Below are 6,301 nucleotides of genomic sequence, written 5' to 3'. Positions count from 1 at the left end.
AGAGGAGCAGGAAAGCTGACGTTTTGGGTCTGGACCCTTCTTCAGCCTGGTAAACCTTTGCTACACTGTCTCCATAGCCGGACAGCTTTCCTCAGAACAGGAGACAAAAACTGCACACGATATTCCAGCTGTTGTCTCACCAAGGCTCTGTACAATCGCACCAAGACATCCCTGCTCCTGTACTTGAAAACATTCCAACCTGGCCATGCTCTCAGTCATCTCCTAACCCTTTTATTGACACCCAGTATTAACTTCTCATTTTATGAAGTCCCTTTAGATGTTGACAATGTTTGAAACATTATATAAATCTAAACTATTGCAATTCTCTACCCAAGACTGTAGTGTCAGAACACCCAGACAGTTTGGGTTAAAATGATTTGGGTATTTTTGGTAATAACCCATGAGCACTGAAGTGTGACTTCTTATTCTGTTTTGATAGAACTCTCTGTGTAACTACCATTTCCTTCCTCTGAGCTATTTCTTGCAGCACTGAATGCAGCACAGAGGTGTTAAACCCCTTTGGAATAGCAAGATGGGGGAAGCAGGGAACATTTCCTGTCTTGTGATCTGACTGGTCTTTTGTCCTCTCAAAATATTTATCTCTGCATTAGATGCCCTAATGTGTGTCCCTCCCTTTCTTCCCCCATCATTTCAGCTGAAATGGTGAGGGAGGCTTCCTGCTTCTGTCTCATTATCTGCTCTAATGTGTTATAGCTTTTCTCAAGCGATAACGTGCAAAAGTTGTCTGTTCCCAATGGCTCAACTAAGGTCTGGAGTTCACCATATGCAGAATTATCAGCAAAAGAAACAGCCTCTTTGAAGAAATACATCGGTTACTATGTATGAGTCATTATGTTTCTCAAATAAAACCTTTCCCACTTTATAGTTTAAGAGGTTTATTTCATCGGCATTTCTGTCTAAACCTGTGTATTGTTTATTCTTGCATTTTACAACCTTACATTTTTCAGGTGTCAGCTGTTCCGTTGTGTCTCACAATCAGTGTACCTTTAAGAGGCATGATCATGATGTTATCACTGCATCATGGCATGTGACTTTAGGGGATAAAGATGTCATACTCCATCTTACCTCAGATCCTTGAAGCATAATACTCTACTGGAAACATGCTCATCTGTTGTAATGGTATAACCAAAGGCTAGCCCAGACACTGATGTGTCTGAGGAATGTCATGTTTGCTCATAATAGTTTTAATAAATGTCTATTGGATTCTTTAATACCACCATATCCACATGCCCCATTGTTTCCCCAATGGACTAATGGTATTGTCACTGGACCGATAATCCAGAGACCCATGTAATGTCGTGGGGAACTTGGGTTCAAATCTCGCCTTGGCAGATGGTGGAATTAAGAGTCTAATAATGACTATGAATCCATTGACAATTGTCAGATTGGTTCACTAATGGAAGGAAACTGGATCCACAAACAAAACTGTATTAGAACACTATTTAAACGGGCCACCACTCACTGCAACACATCAGAACTACGCAGGAAAGAGGAAGAGTACCTATACAATATCTTCACTATGAATAGATATCCCCACAACTTCATCCGCAGATGCCTACTAAACAGACAACAAGAGGACATAGTGTGCCCTAACACACTGCCCTACATCAAGAACATATCAGAACTGACAGCGAGACTCCTACAACCACTAGGAATTATGGTGGCACACAAGCCCAGAGCCACTCTACAACAAACACAAAGTTTAAAGACCCCATTCCCGACTACACGCAGAACCAACGTAGTTTACAAAATACCATGCAATGACTGCCACTAACATTACATCCGACAGACCGGAAAGAAACTAGCCATCAGAATACACGAATGTCAGATAGCAGCAAAACGACACGACAAACTCTCCTTAATATCAGTACACTCGGACAATGAAGGCCATCAGTTTAACTGGGACAATGTAGCCATAGTAGCTCAAGCCAAACATAGACATGCAAGGGAATTCCTAGAGGCATGGTTCTCAACCCATAATGCAATCAACAAACATTGAGAATTGGACCCCACATGCAAACCCAAACAGAACAAAACTGGAAATGACACTGCTCACCATAACAGACCAGACAGTATAAATTCCGAGCGGAGTAGAACAACATCGCTTCATCAGAGGTCTCACTGATGATGTTACCTAGCATGGTGACAAAATGTCTGAATGAAAACAAGCCAGCTCGATGAGCAAGTCAACAACCTCATCCACAACCTGAGCTACAAATGTTTGCTAAACCTTGTGTTTTATTAGTTTTCTCAGATATTTCAAGGGAGAAAGAACAAAGAACAAAGAACACTACAGCACAGGAACAGGCCCTTTGGCCCTTCCATACTAAAACTGTCTTCACTTACAGGATCCGTATCCCTCTATTCCCTTTCTATTTGTGTATTCGTCCAGGTGCTTCTTGAATGCTGTTAATGTGTCGGCTTCCACCACCTCCTCTGGCAGTGCATTCCAGGCATTCATCACCCTTTGTGTGAAAAACATGCCTCGCACATCTCTTTTAAATTTCTCCCCCTGCACCTTGAAGCTGTGTCCCCCTAGTAATTGACCCCTCCATCCTGGAAAAAGCCTCATACTTTCCACTCTATCCATGCCATTCACAATCTTATGAACTTATATCAGGTCGCCCCTCAACCTCCTGCATTCCAGCGAAAACAAATCCAGTCTATCCAACTTTTCTTCAGAGCTGAAATCCCCAATTAATGAACTTGATTGTAGTTCATTTGCAGCTATTATTCCTCACTTAGCCCTGTGGAGTGATCAGGTTTTGAATGAGATTAAGTCTCATCCAGTTATTACTTATTTTACATATTATTCATCATGTTTGGCAGGATTTTCTGGCAAGCAACGTTGGTGAAAGAACTACATATCTGGTTTTGACAGACAACATTTGTTTCAATAATCTTTATTTTAAAGTACCACATAAAGTGGAAGAAGAGTTAAGGTATTCCTACTGAACTGGGCAGCCTAATGGTCTGTGTTTAGAACGCAAGAATTGGGACCTGGGATGTGTTGCTTGGGATTTCAAGACTGATTAATCATTTGGTATGACATGACAAATTGGGTTGTGGCCTCAATTCCATTTTCCTGTCTGTCCCCACCACAACTGGTTCCCTACTGAAAATCTATTGAAATCAGCCTTGAATATATTCAATGCTCCAGATCCCACTGCTCTCTTCTTGAGGAGAATTCTATAGAACAGTGATGCTCGGAGAGAAAACATTACTCCATATCCCATCTTAAACGGGATGCCCCTAATTTTCAAAATGTGGCATTGTTTCTTGTACTGTGTTTAATGGATACTCAATCTGAAGTGATAACGACTTACAGTAGAGGTCACGTGACTGTGGGAAGTCAGAAGTGCATAGAGTCCGTACACATGCATTTCTACAAACGTCTCCCATTTCACAAAACAAAATGTTCATGACTATCATTTGCAGTTAAAATTTGTCCAATATATATATGCTCGATAAAGGAAGTCACCATTTAGGAACAAAACTGATTGTTAGCACTAGTGAGTCCCACTTTTGTCAGTCTTTGTACACATATTTAATTCGTAACCTCTCAAATGTTCAGGTCTTTTGATGGCACGTGTGCAAGTTGTTGTCGGTAGTTTGGTGGGTATTCATTTGTTTTTAAGGTGATGTTCTTCCTCTGGGGAGTGCCATTCAGTGGCAAGTGGTTGGTCAGAACAAAATCTTTGTCTTTTCAGATTGAATGGCTCTTATGTGTTGATGACTTCCACAGTGTGATAAGTTGTTGTTTCTGGCTGTTTGAATTGAGGTGAAAGCTGCTTTATGTCCTGTGCCCCCGTATCACTGCAGGTCCTCAGCTGTGAGCTTGTGTAGAGGTTTGTACTTTGATGATTAATTGGGCAAGAACTTTGCTAGGCATTGCATGGAAACCTTAAATTGTTGTTCTGCTTTCACAGCTGTTGATCACAACGTCTCAGTTAGAGCTCTCACACCTTGTTGGGATGCATGTGAACTCCTTTCGCTGCCAGTACATGACCTATGTAATTATTTTCAGGTATCTTCAATTGTAACTTTTTCTTGATCCTTTTCAGGATCATTTAGCAAGATCTCTCTTGTAGTTGCAGTAGATTCTGGCTATGCTCTGCATGGGTTTCTTCCATCGTAATTCAAAATTAACAGATTATCCACTACAGCTTCCACTCCTGGACAATCACTAACTATCTCATCAAGTTGACACTTTATTGGAGAAGTGGGAATGCCAAATGGCATGAGCAATGATCTATATCCCTCAAATGGCATCCAAAATGTGTTTAGCAAATTGCTGTTTTATCCAGCTTCACTTGAGGCTAACTATTCTTGACATTGAGGATAGTGAAGACCATGCCTTGATAAGTTGCGGCAAAATGTTTCCAGTGGTTAGCATGAGGTAGTAAGATCTCTTCAAAGCTTTACTGAACTCATGTTGTTCTATGGATACTCTCAGTCTTCCAGGTTACCAACTGCTACTGTGCTGATAATCCAGTCCATTGAAGTTTTAACTTCATTGATTTCTCCCTTCTTTACCAGCTCTTCCATCGTCTCCTCCAGGAAGGAGTTCAGGAAAGCTGGAACTCCTCTCAGCAGATGATGGGTTGGTCACACACACCCACTCATCTACTTTGAGATAACATTCACCAGGAAGACATACATGACATGCAAAACACTCTTTGTAATCTTCTAGGATATGTTAATGGCTTTGTGGTCTATGAGTCACTACAAGTCCCTTCTGATCAGTGCACGGTCAGTTCAAGTTTTAGACTTGCCTCAGCTGAAATGAGTGAATTTTGCCTGTTATCTGGAACTCCAAGTCTTCATTCTTCCTACTGACTTAGACTCTCAGCTTCATCTTTCTCTTGGAAGGAGTATCATTCCAAAATATAGCTTCAACTTTCCCTCACAGGCCTTCATTTCCCAGTCACCACTTTAAGTTACTCTGCAAATCTCATGACCAGTGTCTATCAACGCTTCACATTCTCCTGATGCTCTCCTACTGGAGTCATCACTCTAAGAGGCACAAACCATGTGGATTGGATAATGCTGACCTGTGGTATGGTGTGGAGTGATTGTCAGAAAGATCTGCTGACATGTCTCCAGCAACCTTCTTTATAAACTTGTTTTGCTTCTTTCTAGTTAAATAGATGTGTGTAAAGTGATCCAGCTTTGAGCAGTTAGAACACTGCTTTAACTTACACTTGCTTCCTTTTCTCATCTATGGTGGCCTCCATAATATTTACATCTTGTACTCTGCTGGCCTCCCTACAAATACTTCTTCCTTATTCACATTGCTTTAAAGTATTCTTGTTCGGCCTGAATTATTTCTCAGTATAACACTCACCTCAATTCTCTCACTAAAGCTCTGATTGACTACATCAGAGCTTTTGCACATGTTGGTTGCTTTCTTCAGAGCATCGTTCACCTCCCTCAGCATCTGTGCTCTCACGGAAGTATTTCTTATGGCCAAGAAAATCGTCTCTCTATTGATACCATCTCTCAGTAGTCCAAACTGTCAGAAATCAGCCAGATCTCTCACAACATCCTTCCCCATAGCAGAGAGACCAGAATTGCACACAGTAATCCAATAGTGGCCTAACCAATGTCCTGTACAGCCGCAATATGACCTCGCTAACTCCTATACTCAATGCACTGACCAATAAAGAAAAGCATACCAAACGCCTTCTTCACTATCCTATCTACCTGCGACTCCACCTTTAAGGAGCTATGAACCTGCACTCCAAGGTCTCTTTGTTCAGCAACACTCCCCAGGACCTTACCATTAAGTGTATAAGTCCTGCCCTGATGTGCCTTTCCAAAATGCTGCACCTCACATTTATCTAAATTAAACTCCATCTGCCACTCCTCAGCCCATTGGTCCATCTGATCAAGATCCTGTTTTACTCTGAGGTAACCTTTTTTGCTGTCCACTACACCTCCAATTTTAATGTCACCTGCAAACTTACTAACCATACCTCTTATATTCACATCCAAATTATTTATATAAATGACGAAAAGCAGTGGACCCAGCACTGATCCTTGTGGCACACCTGGTCACAGGCTTCAAGTCTGAAAAGCAACCCTCCATCACCACCTTCTACCTTCAAGCCAGTTCTGTATCAAATTAGAGATAGTAGGAACTGCAGATGCTGGAGAATCCGAGACAACAAGGTGCAGGGCTGGATGAACACAGCAGGCCAAGCAGCATCATAGGAGCAGAGAGGCTGACGTTTCGGGCCTAGACCCTTCATCAGAAAAGGGGGAGGGGAAGGGGGTT

Source organism: Rhincodon typus, chromosome 2 (genome assembly GCF_021869965.1).
Source record: "Rhincodon typus isolate 14 chromosome 2, sRhiTyp1.1, whole genome shotgun sequence".
In the NCBI taxonomy this organism is placed as follows: Eukaryota; Metazoa; Chordata; class Chondrichthyes; order Orectolobiformes; family Rhincodontidae; genus Rhincodon; species Rhincodon typus.
Note: the sequence above shows the minus strand (reverse complement) of the source record.